At 45.7% G+C, this 25000-nt stretch overlaps 1 non-coding gene and 1 pseudogene across 1 annotated transcript in view; both read left to right on the top strand.

Annotated features, from left to right (window-relative positions):
* Positions 1-22921: 22921 nt before the first annotated feature.
* Positions 22922-23073, top strand: LOC142355772 (5.8S ribosomal RNA; annotated as a pseudogene).
* Positions 23074-24756: 1683 nt separating this feature from the next.
* The window catches only part of LOC142355770 (large subunit ribosomal RNA), a 3522-nt gene continuing 3278 nt past the window's right edge, over positions 24757-25000 (top strand). Inside the window, exon 1 of the ribosomal RNA XR_012761295.1 lies at positions 24757-25000. This exon is cut by the window's right edge and continues 3278 nt beyond it. This is a non-coding gene — a ribosomal RNA (large subunit ribosomal RNA).

Genomic DNA, 25000 nt, shown 5'->3' with positions numbered 1-25000 from the left:
CTCCCAAATGGCCTAACAGTGGCAGCCAATCAGAGTGCGAGAAAAGCGCTCCCAAATGGCCTAACAGTGGCAGCCAATCAGAGTGCGAGAAAAGCGCTCCCAAATGGCCTAACAGTGGCAGCCAATCAGAGTGCGAGAAAAGCGCTCCCAAATGGCCTAACAGTGGCAGCCAATCAGAGTGCGAGAAAAGCGCTCCCAAATGGCCTAACAGTGGCAGCCAATCAGAGTGCGAGAAAAGCGCTCCCAAATGGCCTAACAGTGGCAGCCAATCAGAGTGCGAGAAAAGCGCTCCCAAATGGCCTAACAGTGGCAGCCAATCAGAGTGCGAGAAAAGCGCTCCCAAATGGCCTAACAGTGGCAGCCAATCAGAGTGCGAGAAAAGCGCTCCCAAATGGCCTAACAGTGGCAGCCAATCAGAGTGCGAGAAAAGCGCTCCCAAATGGCCTAACAGTGGCAGCCAATCAGAGTGCGAGAAAAGCGCTCCCAAATGGCCTAACAGTGGCAGCCAATCAGAGTGCGAGAAAAGCGCTCCCAAATGGCCTAACAGTGGCAGCCAATCAGAGTGCGAGAAAAGCGCTCCCAAATGGCCTAACAGTGGCAGCCAATCAGAGTGCGAGAAAAGCGCTCCCAAATGGCCTAACAGTGGCAGCCAATCAGAGTGCGAGAAAAGCGCTCCCAAATGGCCTAACAGTGGCAGCCAATCAGAGTGCGAGAAAAGCGCTCCCAAATGGCCTAACAGTGGCAGCCAATCAGAGTGCGAGAAAAGCGCTCCCAAATGGCCTAACAGTGGCAGCCAATCAGAGTGCGAGAAAAGCGCTCCCAAATGGCCTAACAGTGGCAGCCAATCAGAGTGCGAGAAAAGCGCTCCCAAATGGCCTAACAGTGGCAGCCAATCAGAGTGCGAGAAAAGCGCTCCCAAATGGCCTAACAGTGGCAGCCAATCAGAGTGCGAGAAAAGCGCTCCCAAATGGCCTAACAGTGGCAGCCAATCAGAGTGCGAGAAAAGCGCTCCCAAATGGCCTAACAGTGGCAGCCAATCAGAGTGCGAGAAAAGCGCTCCCAAATGGCCTAACAGTGGCAGCCAATCAGAGTGCGAGAAAAGCGCTCCCAAATGGCCTAACAGTGGCAGCCAATCAGAGTGCGAGAAAAGCGCTCCCAAATGGCCTAACAGTGGCAGCCAGCTAGAGCTAGCTTAAGTTAGCTTGGGTTAGCTTGAGTTAGCTTTAATTAGCTTTAATTAGCTTAAGCTAGCTTAAGTTAGCTTGGGTTAGCTTGAGTTAGCTTGAGCTAGCTTGAGTTAGCTTGAATTAGCTTGAGTTAGCTTGAATTAGCTTGAGTTAGCTTGAGTTAGCTTGAATTAGCTTGAGTTAGCTTGAGTTAGCTCGGGTTAGCTTGAGTTTGACTTCATTAACCCAAGTTAGCTTGGGTTAACTTCATTAAGTTAGCTTGAACTAGCTTGAGTTAGCTTGAGTTAGCTTGAGTTAGCTTGAGTTAGCTTGAGTTAGCTTGTCTTAGCTTTAGCTAGCTTGAGTTAGCTTGAACTAGCTTTAGCTACCTTGAGTTAGCTTGAGTTAGCTCGGGTTAGCTTGAGTTAGCTTGAGTTAGCTTGAGTTAGCTTTAGCTAGCTTGAGTTAGCTTGAGTTAGCTTGAGTTAGCTTGAGTTAGCTTGAATTAGCTTGAGTTAGCTTGAGTTAGCTTTAGCTAGCTTGGGTTAGCTTGAGCTAGCTTGAGTTAGCTCGGGTTAGCTTGAGTTAGCTTGAGTTAGCTTTAGCTAGCTTGAGTTAGCTTGAGTTAGCTTGAGTTAGCTTGAGTTAGCTTTAGCTAGCTTGAGTTAGCTTGAACTAGCTTGAGTTAGCTTGAGCTAGCTTGAGTTAGCTTGAGTTAGCTTGAGTTAGCTTTAGCTAGCTTGAGTTAGCTTGAACTAGCTTTAGTTAGCTTGAGTTAGCTTGAGTTAGCTTGAGTTAGCTTGAGTTAGCTTGTCTTAGCTTTAGCTAGCTTGAGTTAGCTTGAACTAGCTTTAGCTACCTTGAGTTAGCTTGAGTTAGCTCGGGTTAGCTTGAGTTAGCTTGAGTTAGCTTGAGTTAGCTTTAGCTAGCTTGAGTTAGCTTGAGTTAGCTTGAGTTAGCTTGAACTAGCTTGAGTTAGCTTGAGTTAGCTTGAGTTAGCTTGAGTTAGCTTGAGTTATCTTGAGTTAGCTTGTCTTAGCTTTAGCTAGCTTGAGTTAGCTTGAACTAGCTTTAGCTACCTTGAGTTAGCTTGAGTTAGCTCGGGTTAGCTTGAGTTAGCTTGAGTTAGCTTGAGTTAGCTTTAGCTAGCTTGAGTTAGCTTGAGTTAGCTTGAGTTAGCTTGAGTTAGCTTGAATTAGCTTGAGTTAGCTTGAGTTAGCTTTAGCTAGCTTGGGTTAGCTTGAGCTAGCTTGAGTTAGCTCGGGTTAGCTTGAGTTAGCTTGAGTTAGCTTTAGCTAGCTTGAGTTAGCTTGAGTTAGCTTGAGTTAGCTTGAGTTAGCTTTAGCTAGCTTGAGTTAGCTTGAACTAGCTTGAGTTAGCTTGAGCTAGCTTGAGTTAGCTTGAGTTAGCTTGAGTTAGCTTTAGCTAGCTTGAGTTAGCTTGAACTAGCTTGAGTTAGCTTGAGTTAGCTTGAGTTAGCTTGTCTTAGCTTTAGCTAGCTTGAGCTAGCTTGAACTAGCTTTAGCTACCTTGAGTTAGCTTGAGTTAGCTCGGGTTAGCTTGAGTTAGCTTGAGTTAGCTTGAGTTAGCTTTAGCTAGCTTGAGTTAGCTTGAGTTAGCTTGAGTTAGCTTGAACTAGCTTGAGTTAGCTTGAGTTAGCTTGAGTTAGCTTGAGTTAGCTTGAGTTAGCTTGTCTTAGCTTTAGCTAGCTTGAGTTAGCTTGAACTAGCTTTAGCTACCTTGAGTTAGCTTGAGTTAGCTCGGGTTAGCTTGAGTTAGCTTGAGTTAGCTTGAGTTAGCTTTAGCTAGCTTGAGTTAGCTTGAGTTAGCTTGAGTTAGCTTGAGTTAGCTTGAATTAGCTTGAGTTAGCTTGAGTTAGCTTTAGCTAGCTTGGGTTAGCTTGAGCTAGCTTGAGTTAGCTCGGGTTAGCTTGAGTTAGCTTGAGTTAGCTTTAGCTAGCTTGAGTTAGCTTGAGTTAGCTTGAGTTAGCTTGAGTTAGCTTTAGCTAGCTTGAGTTAGCTTGAACTAGCTTGAGTTAGCTTGAGCTAGCTTGAGTTAGCTTGAGTTAGCTTGAGTTAGCTTTAGCTAGCTTGAGTTAGCTTGAACTAGCTTGAGTTAGCTTGAGCTAGCTTGAGTTAGCTTGAGTTAGCTTGAGTTAGCTTTAGCTAGCTTGAGTTAGCTTGAACTAGCTTGAGTTAGCTTGAGTTAGCTTGAGTTAGCTTGAGTTAGCTTGTCTTAGCTTTAGCTAGCTTGAGCTAGCTTGAACTAGCTTTAGCTACCTTGAGTTAGCTTGAGTTAGCTCGGGTTAGCTTGAGTTAGCTTGAGTTAGCTTGAGTTAGCTTGAGCTAGCTTGAGTTAGCTTGAGTTAGCTTGAGTTAGCTTTAGCTAGCTTGAGTTAGCTTGAACTAGCTTGAGTTAGCTTGAGCTAGCTTGAGTTAGCTTGAGTTAGCTTGAGTTAGCTTTAGCTAGCTTGAGTTAGCTTGAACTAGCTTGAGTTAGCTTGAGTTAGCTTGAGTTAGCTTGAGTTAGCTTGTCTTAGCTTTAGCTAGCTTGAGCTAGCTTGAACTAGCTTTAGCTACCTTGAGTTAGCTTGAGTTAGCTCGGGTTAGCTTGAGTTAGCTTGAGTTAGCTTGAGTTAGCTTTAGCTAGCTTGAGTTAGCTTGAGTTAGCTTGAGTTAGCTTGAACTAGCTTGAGTTAGCTTGAGTTAGCTTGAGTTAGCTTGAGTTAGCTTGAGTTAGCTTGAGTTAGCTTGTCTTAGCTTTAGCTAGCTTGAGTTAGCTTGAACTAGCTTTAGCTACCTTGAGTTAGCTTGAGTTAGCTCGGGTTAGCTTGAGTTAGCTTGAGTTAGCTTGAGTTAGCTTTAGCTAGCTTGAGTTAGCTTGAGTTAGCTTGAGTTAGCTTGAGTTAGCTTGAATTAGCTTGAGTTAGCTTGAGTTAGCTTTAGCTAGCTTGGGTTAGCTTGAGCTAGCTTGAGTTAGCTCGGGTTAGCTTGAGTTAGCTTGAGTTAGCTTTAGCTAGCTTGAGTTAGCTTGAGTTAGCTTGAGTTAGCTTGAGTTAGCTTTAGCTAGCTTGAGTTAGCTTGAACTAGCTTGAGTTAGCTTGAGCTAGCTTGAGTTAGCTTGAGTTAGCTTGAGTTAGCTTTAGCTAGCTTGAGTTAGCTTGAACTAGCTTTAGTTAGCTTGAGTTAGCTTGAGTTAGCTTGAGTTAGCTTGAGTTAGCTTGTCTTAGCTTTAGCTAGCTTGAGTTAGCTTGAACTAGCTTTAGCTACCTTGAGTTAGCTTGAGTTAGCTCGGGTTAGCTTGAGTTAGCTTGAGTTAGCTTGAGTTAGCTTTAGCTAGCTTGAGTTAGCTTGAGTTAGCTTGAGTTAGCTTGAGTTAGCTTGAGTTAGCTTGAGTTAGCTTGTCTTAGCTTTAGCTAGCTTGAGTTAGCTTGAACTAGCTTTAGCTACCTTGAGTTAGCTTGAGTTAGCTCGGGTTAGCTTGAGTTAGCTTGAGTTAGCTTGAGTTAGCTTTAGCTAGCTTGAGTTAGCTTGAGTTAGCTTGAGTTAGCTTGAGTTAGCTTGAATTAGCTTGAGTTAGCTTGAGTTAGCTTTAGCTAGCTTGGGTTAGCTTGAGCTAGCTTGAGTTAGCTCGGGTTAGCTTGAGTTAGCTTGAGTTAGCTTTAGCTAGCTTGAGTTAGCTTGAGTTAGCTTGAGTTAGCTTGAGTTAGCTTTAGCTAGCTTGAGTTAGCTTGAACTAGCTTGAGTTAGCTTGAGCTAGCTTGAGTTAGCTTGAGTTAGCTTGAGTTAGCTTTAGCTAGCTTGAGTTAGCTTGAACTAGCTTGAGTTAGCTTGAGTTAGCTTGAGTTAGCTTGAGTTAGCTTGAGTTAGCTTGTCTTAGCTTTAGCTAGCTTGAGTTAGCTTGAACTAGCTTTAGCTACCTTGAGTTAGCTTGAGTTAGCTCGGGTTAGCTTGAGTTAGCTTGAGTTAGCTTGAGTTAGCTTTAGCTAGCTTGAGTTAGCTTGAGTTAGCTTGAGTTAGCTTGAACTAGCTTGAGTTAGCTTGAGTTAGCTTGAGTTAGCTTGAGTTAGCTTGAGTTAGCTTGTCTTAGCTTTAGCTAGCTTGAGTTAGCTTGAACTAGCTTTAGCTACCTTCAGTTAGCTTGAGTTAGCTCGGGTTAGCTTGAGTTAGCTTGAGTTAGCTTGAGTTAGCTTTAGCTAGCTTGAGTTAGCTTGAGTTAGCTTGAGTTAGCTTGAGTTAGCTTGAATTAGCTTGAGTTAGCTTGAGTTAGCTTTAGCTAGCTTGGGTTAGCTTGAGCTAGCTTGAGTTAGCTCGGGTTAGCTTGAGTTAGCTTGAGTTAGCTTTAGCTAGCTTGAGTTAGCTTGAGTTAGCTTGAGTTAGCTTGAGTTAGCTTTAGCTAGCTTGAGTTAGCTTGAGCTAGCTGAGTTAGCTTGAGTTAGCTAGCTTGAGCTTGAGCTAGCTAGCTAGCTTGAGCTTGAGCTAGCTAGCTCGCTTGAGCTTGAGCTTGAGCTAGCTAGCTTGAGCTTGAGCTAGCTAGCTAGCTTGAGCTTGAGCTTGAGCTAGCTGGCTTGAGCTTGAGCTAGCTAGCTTGAGCTTGAGCTAGCTAGCTAGCTAGCTTGAGCTTGAGCTTGAGCTAGCTAGCTAGCTTGAGCTAGCTATCTAGCTTGAGCTTGAGCTAGCTAGCTAGCTTGAGCTTGAGCTTGAGCTTGAGCTAGCTGGCTTGAGCTTGAGCTAGCTAGCTTGAGCTTGAGCTAGCTAGCTAGCTTGAGCTTGAGCTTGAGCTAGCTGGCTTGAGCTTGAGCTAGCTAGCTTGAGCTTGAGCTAGCTAGCTAGCTTGAGCTTGAGCTTGAGCTAGCTAGCTAGCTAGCTTGAGCTTGAGCTTGAGCTTGAGCTAGCTAGCTTGAGCTTGAGCTAGCTAGCTAGCTTGAGCTTGAGCTTGAGCTAGCTAGCTTGAGCTTGAGCTTGAGCTAGCTAGCTTGAGCTTGAGCTTGAGCTAGCTAGCTTGAGCTTGAGCTTGAGCTAGCTAGCTTGAGCTTGAGCTTGAGCTAGCTAGCTAGCTAGCTTGAGCTTGAGCTAGCTAGCTTGAGCTTGAGCTAGCTAGCTAGCTTGAGATTGAGCTTGAGCTAGCTGGCTTGAGCTTGAGCTAGCTAGCTTGAGCTTGAGCTAGCTAGCTTGAGCTTGAGCTAGCTAGCTAGCTTGAACTTGAGCTAGCTAGCTAGCTTGAGCTTGAGCTTGAGCTAGCTAGCTAGCTTGAGCTTGAGCTTGAGCTAGCTGGCTTGAGCTTGAGCTAGCTAGCTTGAGCTTGAGCTAGCTAGCTTGAGCTTGAGCTAGCTAGCTAGCTTGAACTTGAGCTAGCTAGCTAGCTTGAGCTTGAGCTAGCTAGCTAGCTTGAGCTTGAGCTAGCTAGCTAGCTTGAGCTTGAGCTTGAGCTAGCTAGCTTGAGCTTGAGCTTGAGCTAGCTAGCTAGCTTGAGCTTGAGCTAGCTAGCTTGAGCTTGAGCTAGCTAGCTTGAGCTTGAGCTAGCTAGCTAGCTTGAGCTTGAGCTAGCTAGCTAGCTTGAACTTGAGCTAGCTAGCTAGCTTGAGCTTGAGCTAGCTAGCTAGCTTGAGCTAGCTAGCTAGCTTGAGCTTGAGCTTGAGCTAGCTAGCTTGAGCTTGAGCTAGCTAGCTAGCTTGAGCTTGAGCTAGCTAGCTAGCTTGAGCTTGAGCTAGCTAGCTAGCTTGAGCTTGAGCTTGAGCTAGCTAGCTTGAGCTTGAGCTTGAGCTAGCTAGCTAGCTTGAGCTTGAGCTAGCTAGCTTGAGCTTGAGCTAGCTAGCTTGAGCTTGAGCTAGCTAGCAAGCTTGTGCTTGAGCTAGCTAGCTAGCTTGAGCTTGAGCTTGAGCTAGCTAGCTTGAGCTTGAGCTAGCTAGCTTGAGCTTGAGCTAGCTAGCTTGAGCTTGAGCTAGCTAGCAAGCTTGTGCTTGAGCTAGCTAGCTAGCTTGAGCTTGAGCTTGAGCTAGCTGGCTTGAGCTTGAGCTAGCTGGCTTGAGCTTGAGCTAGCTAGCTTGAGCTTGAGCTAGCTAGCTTGAGCTTGAGCTAGCTAGCTAGCTTGAACTTGAGCTAGCTAGCTAGCTTGAGCTTGAGCTAGCTAGCTAGCTTGAGCTTGAGCTAGCTAGCTAGCTTGAGCTTGAGCTTGAGCTAGCTAGCTTGAGCTTGAGCTTGAGCTAGCTAGCTAGCTTGAGCTTGAGCTAGCTAGCTTGAGCTTGAGCTAGCTAGCTTGAGCTTGAGCTAGCTAGCTAGCTTGAGCTTGAGCTAGCTAGCTAGCTTGAACTTGAGCTAGCTAGCTAGCTTGAGCTTGAGCTAGCTAGCTAGCTTGAGCTAGCTAGCTAGCTTGAGCTTGAGCTTGAGCTAGCTAGCTTGAGCTTGAGCTAGCTAGCTAGCTTGAGCTTGAGCTAGCTAGCTAGCTTGAGCTTGAGCTAGCTAGCTAGCTTGAGCTTGAGCTTGAGCTAGCTAGCTTGAGCTTGAGCTTGAGCTAGCTAGCTAGCTTGAGCTTGAGCTAGCTAGCTTGAGCTTGAGCTAGCTAGCTTGAGCTTGAGCTAGCTAGCAAGCTTGTGCTTGAGCTAGCTAGCTAGCTTGAGCTTGAGCTTGAGCTAGCTAGCTTGAGCTTGAGCTAGCTAGCTTGAGCTTGAGCTAGCTAGCTTGAGCTTGAGCTAGCTAGCAAGCTTGTGCTTGAGCTAGCTAGCTAGCTTGAGCTTGAGCTTGAGCTAGCTGGCTTGAGCTTGAGCTAGCTAGCTTGAGCTTGAGCTAGCTAGCTTGAGCTTGACCTAGCTAGCTAGCTTGAACTTGAGCTAGCTAGCTAGCTTGAGCTTGAGCTAGCTAGCTAGCTTGAGCTTGAGCTAGCTAGCTAGCTTGAGCTTGAGCTTGAGCTAGCTAGCTTGAGCTTGAGCTTGAGCTAGCTAGCTAGCTTGAGCTTGAGCTAGCTAGCTTGAGCTTGAGCTAGCTAGCTTGAGCTTGAGCTAGCTAGCTAGCTTGAGCTTGAGCTAGCTAGCTAGCTTGAACTTGAGCTAGCTAGCTAGCTTGAGTTTGAGCTAGCTAGCTTGAGCTTGAGCTAGCTAGCTTGAGCTTGAGCTAGCTAGCTAGCTTGAACTTGAGCTAGCTAGCTAGCTTGAGCTTGAGCTAGCTAGCTAGCTTGAGCTTGAGCTAGCTAGCTAGCTTGAGCTTGAGCTTGAGCTAGCTAGCTTGAGCTTGAGCTTGAGCTAGCTAGCTAGCTTGAGCTTGAGCTAGCTAGCTTGAGCTTGAGCTAGCTAGCTTGAGCTTGAGCTAGCTAGCTAGCTTGAGCTTGAGCTAGCTAGCTAGCTTGAACTTGAGCTAGCTAGCTAGCTTGAGCTTGAGCTAGCTAGCTTGAGCTTGAGCTAGCTAGCTAGCTTGAGCTTGAGCTTGAGCTAGCTAGCTAGCTAGCTTGAGCTTGAGCTTGAGCTTGAGCTAGCTAGCTTGAGCTTGAGCTAGCTAGCTAGCTTGAGCTTGGGCTTGAGCTAGCTAGCTTGAGCTTGAGCTTGAGCTAGCTAGCTTGAGCTTGAGCTTGAGCTAGCTAGCTTGAGCTTGAGCTTGAGCTAGCTAGCTTGAGCTTGAGCTTGAGCTAGCTAGCTAGCTAGCTTGAGCTTGAGCTAGCTAGCTTGAGCTTGAGCTAGCTAGCTAGCTTGAGCTTGAGCTTGAGCTAGCTGGCTTGAGCTTGAGCTAGCTAGCTTGAGCTTGAGCTAGCTAGCTTGAGCTTGAGCTAGCTAGCTAGCTTGAACTTGAGCTAGCTAGCTAGCTTGAGCTTGAGCTTGAGCTTGAGCTAGCTAGCTAGCTTGAGCTTGAGCTTGAGCTAGCTGGCTTGAGCTTGAGCTAGCTAGCTTGAGCTTGAGCTAGCTAGCTTGAGCTTGAGCTAGCTAGCTAGCTTGAACTTGAGCTAGCTAGCTAGCTTGAGCTTGAGCTAGCTAGCTAGCTTGAGCTTGAGCTAGCTAGCTAGCTTGAGCTTGAGCTTGAGCTAGCTAGCTTGAGCTTGAGCTTGAGCTAGCTAGCTAGCTTGAGCTTGAGCTAGCTAGCTTGAGCTTGAGCTAGATAGCTTGAGCTTGAGCTAGCTAGCTAGCTTGAGCTTGAGCTAGCTAGCTAGCTTGAACTTGAGCTAGCTAGCTAGCTTGAGCTTGAGCTAGCTAGCTAGCTTGAGCTAGCTAGCTAGCTTGAGCTTGAGCTTGAGCTAGCTAGCTTGAGCTTGAGCTAGCTAGCTAGCTTGAGCTTGAGCTAGCTAGCTAGCTTGAGCTTGAGCTAGCTAGCTAGCTTGAGCTTGAGCTTGAGCTAGCTAGCTTGAGCTTGAGCTTGAGCTAGCTAGCTAGCTTGAGCTTGAGCTAGCTAGCTTGAGCTTGAGCTAGCTAGCTTGAGCTTGAGCTAGCTAGCAAGCTTGTGCTTGAGCTAGCTAGCTAGCTTGAGCTTGAGCTTGAGCTAGCTAGCTTGAGCTTGAGCTAGCTAGCTTGAGCTTGAGCTAGCTAGCTTGAGCTTGAGCTAGCTAGCAAGCTTGTGCTTGAGCTAGCTAGCTAGCTTGAGCTTGAGCTTGAGCTAGCTGGCTTGAGCTTGAGCTAGCTAGCTTGAGCTTGAGCTAGCTAGCTTGAGCTTGAGCTAGCTAGCTAGCTTGAACTTGAGCTAGCTAGCTAGCTTGAGCTTGAGCTAGCTAGCTAGCTTGAGCTTGAGCTAGCTAGCTAGCTTGAGCTTGAGCTTGAGCTAGCTAGCTTGAGCTTGAGCTTGAGCTAGCTAGCTAGCTTGAGCTTGAGCTAGCTAGCTTGAGCTTGAGCTAGCTAGCTTGAGCTTGAGCTAGCTAGCTAGCTTGAGCTTGAGCTAGCTAGCTAGCTTGAACTTGAGCTAGCTAGCTAGCTTGAGTTTGAGCTAGCTAGCTTGAGCTTGAGCTAGCTAGCTTGAGCTTGAGCTAGCTAGCTAGCTTGAACTTGAGCTAGCTAGCTAGCTTGAGCTTGAGCTAGCTAGCTAGCTTGAGCTTGAGCTAGCTAGCTAGCTTGAGCTTGAGCTTGAGCTAGCTAGCTTGAGCTTGAGCTTGAGCTAGCTAGCTAGCTTGAGCTTGAGCTAGCTAGCTTGAGCTTGAGCTAGCTAGCTTGAGCTTGAGCTAGCTAGCTAGCTTGAGCTTGAGCTAGCTAGCTAGCTTGAACTTGAGCTAGCTAGCTAGCTTGAGCTTGAGCTAGCTAGCTAGCTTGAGCTAGCTAGCTAGCTTGAGCTTGAGCTTGAGCTTGAGCTAGCTAGCTTGAGCTTGAGCTAGCTAGCTAGCTTGAGCTTGAGCTAGCTAGCTAGCTTGAGCTTGAGCTAGCTAGCTAGCTTGAGCTTGAGCTTGAGCTAGCTAGCTTGAGCTTGAGCTTGCTTGAGCTAGCTAGCTAGCTTGAGCTTGAGCTTGAGCTAGCTAGCTTGAGCTTGAGCTTGAGCTAGCTAGCTAGCTTGAGCTTGAGCTAGCTAGCTAGCTTGAGCTTGAGCTTGAGCTAGCTAGCTTGAGCTTGAGCTTGAGCTAGCTAGCTAGCTTGAGCTTGAGCTAGCTAGCTTGAGCTTGAGCTAGCTAGCTTGAGCTTGAGCTAGCTAGCTAGCTTGTGCTTGAGCTAGCTAGCTAGCTTGAGCTTGAGCTTGAGCTAGCTGGCTTGAGCTTGAGCTAGCTAGCTTGAGCTTGAGCTAGCTAGCTTGAGCTTGAGCTAGCTAGCTAGCTTGAACTTGAGCTAGCTAGCTAGCTTGAGCTTGAGCTAGCTAGCTAGCTTGAGCTTGAGCTAGCTAGCTAGCTTGAGCTTGAGCTTGAGCTAGCTAGCTTGAGCTTGAGCTTGAGCTAGCTAGCTAGCTTGAGCTTGAGCTAGCTAGCTTGAGCTTGAGCTAGCTAGCTTGAGCTTGAGCTAGCTAGCTAGCTTGAGCTTGAGCTAGCTAGCTAGCTTGAACTTGAGCTAGCTAGCTAGCTTGAGCTTGAGCTAGCTAGCTAGCTTGAGCTAGCTAGCTAGCTTGAGCTTGAGCTTGAGCTAGCTAGCTTGAGCTTGAGCTAGCTAGCTAGCTTGAGCTTGAGCTAGCTAGCTAGCTTGAGCTTGAGCTAGCTAGCTAGCTTGAGCTTGAGCTTGAGCTAGCTAGCTTGAGCTTGAGCTTGAGCTAGCTAGCTAGCTTGAGCTTGAGCTAGCTAGCTTGAGCTTGAGCTAGCTAGCTTGAGCTTGAGCTAGCTAGCAAGCTTGTGCTTGAGCTAGCTAGCTAGCTTGAGCTTGAGCTTGAGCTAGCTAGCTTGAGCTTGAGCTAGCTAGCTTGAGCTTGAGCTAGCTAGCTTGAGCTTGAGCTAGCTAGCAAGCTTGTGCTTGAGCTAGCTAGCTAGCTTGAGCTTGAGCTTGAGCTAGCTGGCTTGAGCTTGAGCTAGCTAGCTTGAGCTTGAGCTAGCTAGCTTGAGCTTGAGCTAGCTAGCTAGCTTGAACTTGAGCTAGCTAGCTAGCTTGAGCTTGAGCTAGCTAGCTAGCTTGAGCTTGAGCTAGCTAGCTAGCTTGAGCTTGAGCTTGAGCTAGCTAGCTTGAGCTTGAGCTTGAGCTAGCTAGCTAGCTGGAGCTTGAGCTAGCTAGCTTGAGCTTGAGCTAGCTAGCTTGAGCTTGAGCTAGCTAGCTAGCTTGAGCTTGAGCTAGCTAGCTAGCTTGAACTTGAGCTAGCTAGCTAGCTTGAGTTTGAGCTAGCTAGCTTGAGCTTGAGCTAGCTAGCTTGAGCTTGAGCTAGCTAGCTAGCTTGAACTTGAGCTAGCTAGCTAGCTTGAGCTTGAGCTAGCTAGCTAGCTTGAGCTTGAGCTAGCTAGCTAGCTTGAGCTTGAGCTTGAGCTAGCTAGCTTGAGCTTGAGCTTGAGCTAGCTAGCTAGCTTGAGCTTGAGCTAGCTAGCTTGAGCTTGAGCTAGCTAGCTTGAGCTTGAGCTAGCTAGCTAGCTTGAGCTTGAGCTAGCTAGCTAGCTTGAACTTGAGCTAGCTAGCTAGCTTGAGCTTGAGCTAGCTAGCTAGCTTGAGCTAGCTAGCTAGCTTGAGCTTGAGCTTGAGCTTGAGCTAGCTAGCTTGAGCTTGAGCTAGCTAGCTAGCTTGAGCTTGAGCTAGCTAGCCAGCTTGAGCTTGAGCTAGCTAGCTAGCTTGAGCTTGAGCTTGAGCTAGCTAGCTTGAGCTTGAGCTTGAGCTAGCTAGCTAGCTTGAGCTTGAGCTAGCTAGCTAGCTTGAGCTTGAGCTTGAGCTAGCTAGCTTGAGCTTGAGCTTGAGCTAGCTAGCTAGCTTGAGCTTGAGCTAGCTAGCTTGAGCTTGAGCTAGCTAGCTTGAGATTGAGCTAGCTAGCTAGCTTGTGCTTGAGCTAGCTAGCTAGCTTGAGCTTGAGCTTGAGCTAGCTGGCTTGAGCTTGAGCTAGCTAGCTTGAGCTTGAGCTAGCTAGCTTGAGCTTGAGCTAGCTAGCTAGCTTGAACTTGAGCTAGCTAGCTAGCTTGAGCTTGAGCTTGAGCTAGCTAGCTAGCTTGAGCTTGAGCTAGCTAGCTAGCTTGAGCTTGAGCTTGAGCTAGCTAGCTTGAGCTTGAGCTTGAGCTAGCTAGCTAGCTTGAGCTTGAGCTAGCTAGCTTGAGCTTGAGCTAGCTAGCTTGAGCTTGAGCTAGCTAGCTAGCTTGAGCTTGAGCTAGCTAGCTAGCTTGAACTTGAGCTAGCTAGCTAGCTTGAGCTTGAGCTAGCTAGCTAGCTTGAGCTAGCTAGCTAGCTTGAGCTTGAGCTTGAGCTTGAGCTAGCTAGCTTGAGCTTGAGCTAGCTAGCTAGCTTGAGCTTGAGCTAGCTAGCTAGCTTGAGCTTGAGCTAGCTAGCTAGCTTGAGCTTGAGCTTGAGCTAGCTAGCTTGAGCTTGAGCTTGAGCTAGCTAGCTAGCTTGAGCTTGAGCTAGCTAGCTTGAGCTTGAGCTAGCTAGCTTGAGCTTGAGCTAGCTAGCTAGCTTGAGCTTGAGCTAGCTAGCTAGCTTGAGCTTGAGCTAGCTGGCTTGAGCTTGAGCTAGATAGCTTGAGCTTGAGCTAGCTAGCTAGCTTGAGCTAGCTAGCTAGAGCTCGACCTATGAAAAGCTGCGCAAACACTTATTCTATAATAATTGCGAAAATTAAAAATTTCACAAGTGAAAAGCTGCATAAACAGTAATTCTATGTGTGGGGCATTATTAGGGGGAGGTGTCTTGTCAAAATATGGCTGGACTAAAGACCTCAACCCAGATAGGGTGGAAGGCCCTATGATCGGTCTGTTACTAATCGGTGACCGATAAAGACCTGACCAAGGCCTGTAGTAAGCTTGGTTAGGCATTACAGGAGATAACACTAAGACCGAGGGGTCTTAGAGAGCCCTCTAGCGGGGCGAATAGAGCTAGATCGAGCCTTGGGAAAGCTAGATCGAGCAGGACTGAAGCTAAAGGATAGACCGAGAGGTCTGTCTGGTCCTCCTAGAGAGGCCAAGAGAAAGTACGAGAAGCCAACTAAGGCTTGATCGGGCCTTCAGCAAGCACGACCGAGCTGTACCGGAGCTAACACTAAGACCGAGGGGTCTTAGAGAGCCCTCTAGCGGGGCGAATAGAGCTAGATCGAGCCTTGGGAAAGCTAGATCGAGCAGGACTGAAGCTAAACGATAGACCGAGAGGTCTGTCTGGTCCTCCTAGAGAGGCCAAGAGAAAAAACGAGAAGCTAACTAAAGCTTGATCGGGCCTTCAGCAAGCACGACCGAGCTGTACCGGAGCTAACACTAAGACCGAGGGGTCTTAGAGAGCCCTCTAGCGGGGCGAATAGAGCTTGATCAAGCCTTGGGCAAGCTAGATCGAGCAGGACTGAAGCTAAGCAAGAGACCGAGAGGTCTGTCTGGTCCTCCTAGAGAGGCCAAGAGAAAGTACGAGAAGCCAACTAAAGCTTGATCGGGCCTTCAGCAAGCACGACCGAGCTGTACCGGAGCTAACACTAAGACCGAGGGGTCTTAGAGAGCCCTCTAGCGGGGCGAATAGAGCTAGATCGAGCCTTGGGAAAGCTAGATCGAGCAGGACTGAAGCTAAACGATAGACCGAGAGGTCTGTCTGGTCCTCCTAGAGAGGCCAAGAGAAAGTACGAGAAGCTAACTAAAGCTTGATCGCGCCTTCAGCAAGCACGATTGAGCAAGACCGGAGCTAACACTAAGACCGAAGTGTCTTAGAGAGCCCTCTGGTGGGGCGAATAGAGCTAGATCGAGCCTTGGGAAAGCTAGATCGAGTAAGATTGAAGCTGAAAGAGTGTCAGAGGAGCAAATGAACCTCCAAAAAGTGAAAATCAAATTTTAGAAAAAACACAAGTTAAATACTGCATGGACAGTATTTCTATGTGTGGGGCATTATTAGGGGGAGGTGTCTTGTCAAAATATGGCTGGACTAAAGACCTCAACCCGGATAGGGTGGAAGGCCCCATGATCGGTCTGTTACTAATCGGTGACCGATAAAGACCCGACCAAGGCCTGTAGTAAGCTTGGTTAGGCATTACAGGAGTTAACACTAAGACCGAGGGGTCTTAGAGAGCCCTCTAGCGGGGCGAATAGAGCTAGATCGAGCCTTGGGAAAGCTAGATCGAGCAGGACTGAAGCTAAGCAAGAGACCGAAAGGTCTGTCTGGTCCTCCTAGAGAGGCCAAGAGAAAGTACGAGAAGCTAACTAAAGCTTGATCAGGCCTTCAGCAAGCACGACCGAGCTGTACCGGAGCTAACACTAAGACCGAGGGGTCTTAGAGAGCCCTCTAGCAGGGCGAATAGATCTAGATCGAGCCTTGGGAAAGCTAGATCGAGCAGGACTGAAGCTAAACGATAGACCGAGAGGTCTGTCTGGTCCTCCTAGAGAGGCCAAGAGAAAGTACGAGAAGCTAACTAAAGCTTGATCGGGCCTTCAGCAAGCACGACCGAGCTGTACCGGAGCTAACACTAAGACCGAGGGGTCTTAGGGAGCCCTCTAGCAGGGCGAATAGAGCTAGATCGAGCCTTGGGAAAGCTAGATCAAGCAGGACTGAAGCTAAACGATAGACCGAGAGGTCTGTCTGGTCCTCCTAGAGAGGCCAAGAGAAAGTACGAGAATCTAACTAAAGCTTGATCGGGCCTTCAGCAAGCACGACCGAGCTGTACCGGAGCTAACACTAAGACCGAGGGGTCTTAGAGAGCCCTCTAGCAGGGCGAATAGAGCTAGATCGAGCCTTGGGAAAGCTAGATCGAGCAGGACTGAAGCTAAACGATAGACCGAGAGGTCTGTCTGGTCCTCCTAGAGAGGCCAAGAGGAAGTACGAGAAGCTAACTAAAGCTTGATCGCGCCTTCAGCAAGCACGATTGAGCAAGACCGGAGCTAACACTAAGACCGAAGTGTCTTAGAGAGCCCTCTAGTGGGGCGAATAGAGCTAGATCGAGCCTTGGGAAAGCTAGATCGAGTAAGATTGAAGCTGAAAGAGTGTCAGAGGAGCAAATGAACCTCCAAAAAGTGAAAATCAAATTTTAGAAAAAAACACAAGTTAAATACTGCATGGACAGTAATTCTATGTGTGGGGCATTATTAGGGAGAGGTGTCTTGTCAAAATATGGCTGGACTAAAGACCTCAACCCGGATAGGGTGGAAGGCCCTATGATTGGTCTGTTACTAATCGGTGACCGATAAAGACCTGACCAAGGCCTGTAGTAAGCTTGGTTAGGCATTACAGAAGATAACACTAAGACCGAGGGGTCTTAGAGAGCCCTCTAGCGGGGCGAATAGAGCTTGATCAAGCCTTGGGCAAGCTAGATCGAGCAGGACTGAAGCTAAACGATAGACCGAGAGGTCTGTCTGGTCCTCCTAGAGAGGCCAAGAGAAAGTACGAGAATCTAACTAAAGCTGGGTCGGGCCTTCAGCAAGCACGACCGAGCAGTACCGGAGCTAACACTAAGACCGAGGGGTCTTAGAGAGCCCTCTAGTGGGGCGAATAGAGCTAGATCGAGCCTTGGGAAAGCTAGATCGAGCAGGACTGAAGCTAAACGATATACCGAAAGGTCTGACGGGTCCTCATAAGAGGCATGGAGAAAGATCTGATACTAAAGTACCTCTCGGAAGTAATAAAATATGCCTGATGAAGCCGGGTATGATGTTTGTTGTTTGATGGCATTCATCGATTAGGTCTGGTGGATTCCCCATTACTCCGAGTGGTACTAGTAGAGGCTCCTACAGGGGTGAGCAAAGCGAGATCAAGCCTTAGGCAAGCTAGATCGAGCAGAACTGAAGCTGAAAAGCAAAATAAATGACAGGTCTGTCCAAATCAATAAACTTGAAATCCAGTGTGGTCACCACGGGTCACGAGGTGAATTCCTAGCGATTGTCTGCTGAACGTATAGGAAGGCCCGAAACGAACGATAATTTCATTGCACAGTGGAGATACTATACGTTCAGGAGTAGCATACATCGGGTTTGATCTATGATCATGTCTGGTCTCCGAGGATCCACCGGGTTACCAACTGGCACCGCTGTACTGGGTGTAAAACTGGGCCACCTGAAGTCCCGGGTGTAAAACTAGGTGCCTCTGTGCCAAAGTAGCGGCTTGCGTAGTGCATTATGCCTCCGGCTTGCGAAATGGTTATAAGCAATAACAACAGGACGCCGCGGGGTGTTCACTTAAAGGAGTAACGTTCTCTCAAGGGAGGGGATCTAAAAATCTTGATAAAACATTTATTCTATGCAAAATTTGTGCGCAAATTTTGCAAAGTAAAAAGCTGCACTGTAGCAAATTCTATGTGTGTAGCATTATTAGGGAAGTGTTGTTTGATGGCACCTCTCTACTTGATGCACCAAAGAACTACCTTGATGGCTCATGACCGCTGGTAATCTGTCGTCGCTAGTAGTTCGGAACTGAGAACAAATATGTTCGCAAATTACAACAATTATACAGCATATTGCTGAATAAAGCAGAACCGAATAATACTCAGTGACTTTACACCAAGACTGACTAATGTCTGGATTGTATCGTCCTACTCGAGTAAGGCGAAGAAAAGCTAGAAAGATACGCTTTTCACAAAGCAGGCTTAATGCATGCAAACCAAGGAGGAAGGAGTGATGCCCCTCCTTATAATAAGCAGAACCAAATAAAGAACAGACAGCATCATCTGTACAGTGACCAAGAAGAGGTGAAACTTCTGTATGTGAAAAGGCAATTTGAGCGAGATTTATTAGCAGACTAGTATTATGTTGTTTCTAGTAGGCGAAAGCCGAAACATCAACATGTGAAAATCTGATATTAAATCCTCAATCATTTTCCCTAGTATTATACAGCTATGAGTAACCTTAATTGGACACGGCAATTATTGCTGACCGGTGAAACTTTCGCATGGGAAAGACACACACACTTCTTGACAAAGCAATAAGTATTATGCTGTTTCTAGTACGCGAAAGCAGAAACATCAGCATGTGAAAGTTGTGAAGTTGAAGAATTTTTGTGTTGAGTACGATGTTGTTACTAGTAACCATGTCGACAGCTGAGAACTGTTCTCTAACCAATAGAAGGTGAAACTTCTGTATGTGAAAAGGCAATTTGAGCGAGATTTCTTAGCAGACTAGTATTATGTTGTTTCTAGTAGGCGAAAGCCGAAACATCAACATGTGAAAATCTGATATTAAATCCTCAATCATTTTCCCTAGTATTATACAGCTACTAGTAGCCGTAATTGGTCAGGGAAACATTGTTGACCGGTGAAACTTCACATGGGAAAGACACACAAATTACTTGACAAAACAATAAGTATTATGCTGTTTCTAGTATGCGAAAGCAGAAACATCAGCATGTGAAAGTTGTGAAGTTGAAAAGTTTTTGTGTTGAGTACGGTGTTGTTACTAGTAACCATGTCGACAGCTGGAAAGCTGTTCTCTAACCAATAAAAGGTAAAACTTCTGTATCTGAAGAGGCGGCGTGATTGAGATTTTTAACAGACTAGTATTATGTTGTTTCTAGTAGGCGAGAGCCGAAACATCGACATGTGAACATCTGGTTTTTAAATCATGAGTCAATTCTCCCTAGTATGATACAGTTGTTAGCCGGTATTGGTAACAGTAGAACAGAGATTTGGAGGGCAAAACCTGCTCATGGGAAATGCTCACAGAGCGCTATCTACCAGTACACATAGTATTATGCTGTTTCTAGTACGCGCGAGCCGAAACATCAGCATGTGAAATGTGTAATCGTGGGTAACTCTAAGTGTGTAGAGTACTGTGTAGTAACTAGTAGCCATGCCAAAGCATGCATTGAAACTCTTCGTGATTTAAAAAGCTCAAAGCAAGATTGACGAGGCCGCAAGGCTATGTCTTTCTAAATTCGAACAAATCGAAAGATTGTTCAAAGTACAATTAAACTGATTGATCCTGTCAGTTGCCATATGCTTGTCTGAAAGACTAAGCCATGCATGTGCAAGCGAAGCTTGAAAAAGTGGAACCGCGAATGGCTCATTAAATCAGTTACTATCTATTAGTTGATTTGCAAGCTAAATGAATAACTGCGGTAACCCTGCAGCTAATGCATGCTGATTGTCCGACACTGTCGGAGACTTTTACAAGACTACACCGGGTGATTTGCTAAGTACAGACACATCCCGTGATGAGTCCTAGTAACTGAAAGATCCCAGATAGCTTCGGCTTGGGGACGGAACTTCCGAATTTCTGACCTATCAACCTATGATGGTAGTGTAACGGACTACCATGGTTGTGACGGGTAACGGGGAATCAGGGTTCGATTCCGGAGAGGGAGCCTTAGAAACGGCTACCACATCCAAGGAAGGCAGCAGGCACGCAAATTACCCACTCTCCGCACGAGGAGGTAGTGACTAGAAATAATGATATGAACCTTTATGGTTTGTAATCAGAATGGAATGGACTTAAAAGCTCCATTGATGAACGAGTAGAGGGCAAGTCTGGTGCCAGCAGCCGCGGTAATACCAGCCTCTACAAGCGTATGCAATAGTTGCTGCGTTTAAAAAGCTCATAGTTGGATCTGTTTGAGTAGAACGGCAACATGGTCTTCAGTTAAATCTGTTGACTCGTTCCGCTCATCCTTCGCATCGAAGAAATAGTTTGCACTTAAATGTGACGAACTGTGGAAACGGTGTTTTCACCCTGAGAAAATTAGAGTGTTCAAAGCATCCTTTGGGATCGAATAATAAAGCATGGAATAATGGAGAATGACCCGCTACTCGATTGATGCCGGTTGGCTGAGTGCGGTAATGATTGAAAGGAACAGACGGGGGCATTTGTATTGCTACGTTAGAGGTGAAATTCTTGGATCGTGGCAAGACAAACTACTGCGAAAGCATTTGCCAAGAATGTTTTCATTAATCAAGAACGAAAGTCAGAGTATTGAAGAGGATTAGATACCCTCGTAATTCTGACCATAAACTATACAACCTACAATTTGTCAAAGTCGATCTTGACTTGGCAAGAGATTAACCGGGAAACCAAAGTTTATTGGTTCCGGGGGAAGTATGGTTGCAAAATCGAAACTTAAAGGAATTGACGGAAGGGCACCACCAGGAGTGGAGCCTGCGGCTTAATTTGACTCAACACGGGAAAACTCACCCGGTCCAGACATCTTAAGGATTGACAGATTGAATATCTTTCATGATTATATGGGCGGTGGTGCATGGCCGTTCTTAGTTAGTGGAGTGATCTGTCTGGTTAATTCCGATAACGAACGAGATCTTCTCCATCTAAATAATGAAATTCACTATATGTGAATTCAAACACTTCTTAGAGGAACTATGCGGAATTAAATACCGCAGATGAAGTGAGGCTATAACAGGTCTGTGATGCCCTTAGATGTTCTGGACTGCACGCGCGCTACACTGTGTACTTTTAGATTGAGTACTCAGCCCTTGGTCCGAAATGGACTGGGCAATCAGAGAAAAGTACAGCGCTTCAAGGGGATCGTCTGTTGTAACTTGCAGACGTGAACCAGGAATTCCTGGTACTTATGAGTCAACAACTCATAGGGATTACGTCCCTGCCCTTTGTACACACCGCCCGTCGCTACTACTGATTGGATAGTTAAGCAAGAATTGCAAATTCCTACTGTTGGGACTTCGGTCTCCGGCAACGGGATGAAGCGGATCGAGCTTAATTGTCTAGAGGAAGTAAAAGTCGTAACAAGGTTTCCGTAGGGGAACCTGCGGAAGGATCAGTGATTGATTCCTTCGGGCATGGCTGCTGGTAGAGGCCATGTCTGTAGTGCGCATGACGCTCTGTCGCTAGAGATTGCTTGGCAACCAATCTCGAATTATGTATCGAGCTCAAAAACTACTTGTGTGGATACATAGTTCAGCAGTCATGGCAAGGGACTGCTTAAAGGGAGACTAGTTAGCAAAAGCAGCCTAGCAGAACTGCAGCTATCTAGATCTCAGAAGCTGGGTTATAGAAGCCCAGCTATAGACTTGTGAATGAGAAAGGCCTAAAAAGGTCCACAAGTCGCGTGGTTAGAACCGACACGCAAAAATCCCAGCGAGTGACAGAGCGTTGCGCTGTTCAGTGGGAAAGAGTTGAGCTACTCGGGGCGCCCACTGAACTTGCTCCGAGCCAAAGGCTCGAAAAAACACAGCTTAGCCTCAGATCCTTTACATAGAAGGCTAGCTAAAATAAACTTACCTTGGACGAGGGTAAAGTTTAGTCAGTTCTTAGGGGAGAGTAATCCACAGCTTCTCGCCCTCTGAACATTCTCCCAGATATGTAGGTCTGGGAGAGTCTCCTCCTGTTCTTCGGAATCTGGAGGTAGACAAAGACAGTACGATACGATCTTGCATCGGGATGACTAACCGATAATGATCATAATCTGACAATTTTTCCGGCTTGAGGCACCGGAGTCAGATTAAAGACACATACTGAACTAAAGGCGTATGTGCAAAGCTTGTCGGAGTGTAGAGAGTCAAGCTGAGTTGACTCGTCACGTGGTGATGACAACAGCCATGTGCAAAACACTCACAACTTTATCGTCTATGTGGAAAAGGTTGCTAACAGCGCTCTCTATGAGAGGCCCTCGCATATAACTATACGAGGAAAAGGCGATAGAGTTGTTTGAATGTGGGGCAGGTTCATCGACAAGCTAAGTTGATCACATTCTTGTTGTGGCATCCTACTAGAATTGGTCACGGTCTGCACCAACTCTCCCCAAGTTGGCCAGACTTAAAACTAGAAATAAGGTTTGCAGCTATGTGAACCTAGAAACTGTAAAGGAGTTGAAAGAACTTAAAGGAATTGAAAGAGGCCTTGAGGTATATCCTCTTGGTAAAGACCCACAAAAGCTCACAAAAGTGGCTTCGAAGGGCAAAACTGGTTCATCCAAAACAATTGGAGAGCTTAAAGCAGAACCAATTCGAATGAAACACTATTGGTGAAACTTCATCATGAGAACGTCACAAGCTGATCACGCTCTATGATATGACTAGTATTATGTTGCTTCTAGTAGGCTAAGCGCAAGCCGAAACATCAACATGTGAAAGTCGTAGAATTTTGCAATCAAACTGTGGCTAGTACTGTGATGTTACTAGTAACCTGGTGTTCCGTCATATGGCCAAGAGAGCATTTGAAGGCGAAACTTCTGCATGGGAAAGCTGCATCATGATCAAAATTTTATATCGAGTATTATGTTGACGTTAGTAGGCCTTGGCCGAAAACGCAGCATGTGAAAGGTATAGATAAAAGTTATTGTTGCAGTCAGTACTGTGTAGTTACTAGTAGCTGGATTTAAGCTCAAAATGAGACACTGTTGGTGAAACTTCATCATGAGAATGTCACAAGCTGATCAAGCTCTATGATATGACTAGTATTATGTTGCTTCTAGTAGGCTAAGCGCAAGCCGAAACATCAACATGTGAAAGTCGTAGAATTTTGCGATCAAATTGTGGCTAGTACTGTGATGTTACTAGTAACCTTGTGTTACGTCATATGGCCAAGAGAGCATTTGAAGGCGAAACTTCTGCATGGGGAAGCTGCATCATGAACAAAAGTTTATATCGAGTATTATGTTGACATTAGTAGGCCCTGGCCGAAAGCGCAGCATGTGAAAGGTATAGATAAAAGTTATCGTTGCAGTCAGTACTGTGTAGTTACTAGTAGCTGGATTTAAGCTCGAAATGAGACACTGTTGGTGAAACTTCATCATGAGAACGTCACAAGCTGATCACGCTCCATGATATGACTAGTATTATGTTGCTTCTAGTAGGCTAAGCGCAAGCCGAAACATCAACATGTGAAAGTCGTAGAATTTTGCGATCAAATTGTGGCTAGTACTGTGATGTTACTAGTAACCTTGTGTTACGTCATATGGCCAAGAGAGCATTTGAAGGCGAAACTTCTGCATGGGGAAGCTGCATCATGAACAAAAGTTTATATCGAGTATTATGTTGACGTTAGTAGGCCCTGGCCGAAAGCGCAGCATGTGAAAGGTATAGATAAAAGTTAGCGTTGCAGTCAGTACTGTGTAGTTACTAGTAGCTGGATTTAAGCTCGAAATGAGACACTGTTGGTGAAACTTCATCATGAGAACGTCACAAGCTGATCACGCTCTATGATATGACTAGTATTATGTTGCTTCTAGTAGGCTAAGCGCAAGCCGAAACATCAACATGTGAAAGTCGTAGAATTTTGCAATCAAACTGTGGCTAGTACTTTGATGATGCTTGTAGCCAACCGAATTGGTTGAAAAGCCCAATAAGTAAGCTAACTTGGGAGAGCTTGTTGGAAACCAAATGCTACTAGATTGGTCCAAATACATCCTTCAACAGGGGATCACTTGGCTCGCTTTACGAAGAGGAGCACAGCTATATGTGTTAATTCGGTATGAATCGCAAGATTTGTTTACCGACCTCTCTAACGCAAAAGGCGGTCTCGGCTTCGGCTGTTGACTGCGTCCGATTCAGGGTTATATAACTCTCGATTGAACACATTGATGTTCTATTGTTGGTGCTTCCAATAAAATTGGAACACTTAAAGCAGAACCGATTCAAATAATAGCATTCTGATCAATGATTGCATTCCTTGATCAAGAACTGCTGGAGTCATTGTGATGGCGAATTTTCTTCATAAGAAAATTGCAAAGAGACGGAACTTAATGAGACTAGTATTATGTTGTTTCTAGTAAGCGGAAGCTGAAACAGCAACATGTGAAAATCAAGTTTTGTTCAATGATCTCGAGGCGATAAGTACTATGAAGCAACTAGTAGCCTAAGCATGACTCAGATTTGAGACAGTCAAAAAGACTGGCGAAACTTCTTCACATGAAAGTTACATAGAGAACTACAAATGTATACAGCGAGTATTATGTTGTTTCTAGTAGGCGAAAGCTGAAACATCAACATGTGAAAGTTGTCTGCAAACTGTAGAACGATATGTGATTAGTACTGTGCTGTTACTAGTAGCCAGTCTGACTGTAGAAGCCAAGACAAAGGGAAACTAATGCATCTGAAAAGGACAAGTTATGGAAAGGTATGCACGATAAGTATTATGTTGTTTCTAGTAAGCGGCAGCTGAAACATCAACATGTGAACGTCGTTGTGTACAGTAACCTAGAACTATATAGTCCTTAGTAACGTGCATTTACTAGTACCTGTAATTGGTATTCAGACTCAGGCAGTTTGGAATAGTTTGGCAAAGATGCACCAGAGAAAACTGGGATTTGATACAGAAATTGTTGAATACAAGTATTATGCTGCTTCTAGTAGGTTGAATCCGAAACATCAGCATGTGAAAATTGAAAACATTTCTGGTTCGAATTGTCACAAGTATTTGGTGATCTGAGTAGCCAAACTCACTACAACGCCAATTGAAGGCAAAAATTCTCAACGGGAAAAGCTATTCTCATTGAATGAGCTAACAAGACGAGTATTATGTTGCTTCTAGTAGGCGAAAGCCAAAACATCAACATGTGAAAGTCTTGCTGAACAAATTTAATGTTGTTGAGCTCAGTACCGTGTGAATTAGTAGCCATAATTGGCGAGCGAAAATTGAACTGGCGAAACTTCGTCTTTGGAAAATTGCAGATGCCGAGCACTTATTTTGCAACGAGTATTATGTTGACTGTAGTAAGCGAAAGCCGAAACAGCAACATGTGAAAGCTGTTGAAATTTGTGGTCATTTTGCAATAAGTACAAGGAGTGTAACTAGTAGCCAGGTCAAAATTTGGGATAAGAATGAGCAAAAATTCTGCATGAGAACAGTTGAAATTATGAAACTAAATTACAAAGACTAGTATTATGTTGTTTCGAGTACGCGAAAGCGGAAACATCAACATGTGAACGTTTGTAACGAAGTTTCGTTAATTTTCAGCCTAGTACTGAGCAAGAACGAGTAGCCTCATCTCCAATCCCACGCAAAATGTAGTGAAATATGTGAGTGAACCTTATTCACGGTGAGGGTTTCCCGAGGTCTGTATTGCAGCGAGTATTATGTTGCTTCTAGTAAGCGAAAGCTGAAACAACAACATTTGAAAGTTGGAATTAATGACTGAATGGAAACTTCGACCTGTGTTTGATAGTAGTAGCGAACAAAACTGCTGAATCGGTTTCTGTCTCATATTGGTCAGTGAACCAATTAAGAGACAATCAACTACATAACCTGAATTGGGCGAGAGAACCCCCTTAACTTAAGCATATCAGTAAGGGGAGGAAAAGAAATCAACTGAGAATCCCTTAGTAATGGCGAATGAACAGGGAAAAGCTCATCGGGAAGAGAAATGGCAACATTTCTCGGTGTCCGGTATGGTTTGATGCTAGACTGGTGAATTTGTCCTGATGTCTACTGGAAAGTAGCATCAAAGAAGGTGAAAATCCTGTAAAGGTCATTTTCGATACCAG

Source organism: Convolutriloba macropyga, unplaced genomic scaffold (genome assembly GCF_964194025.1).
Source record: "Convolutriloba macropyga unplaced genomic scaffold, txConMacr16.3 SCAFFOLD_874, whole genome shotgun sequence".
Taxonomy (NCBI): Eukaryota; Metazoa; Xenacoelomorpha; order Acoela; family Convolutidae; genus Convolutriloba; species Convolutriloba macropyga.
The sequence above is the reverse complement of the archived record's forward strand: the minus strand, read 5'-3'. Positions and strand labels throughout refer to the sequence as shown.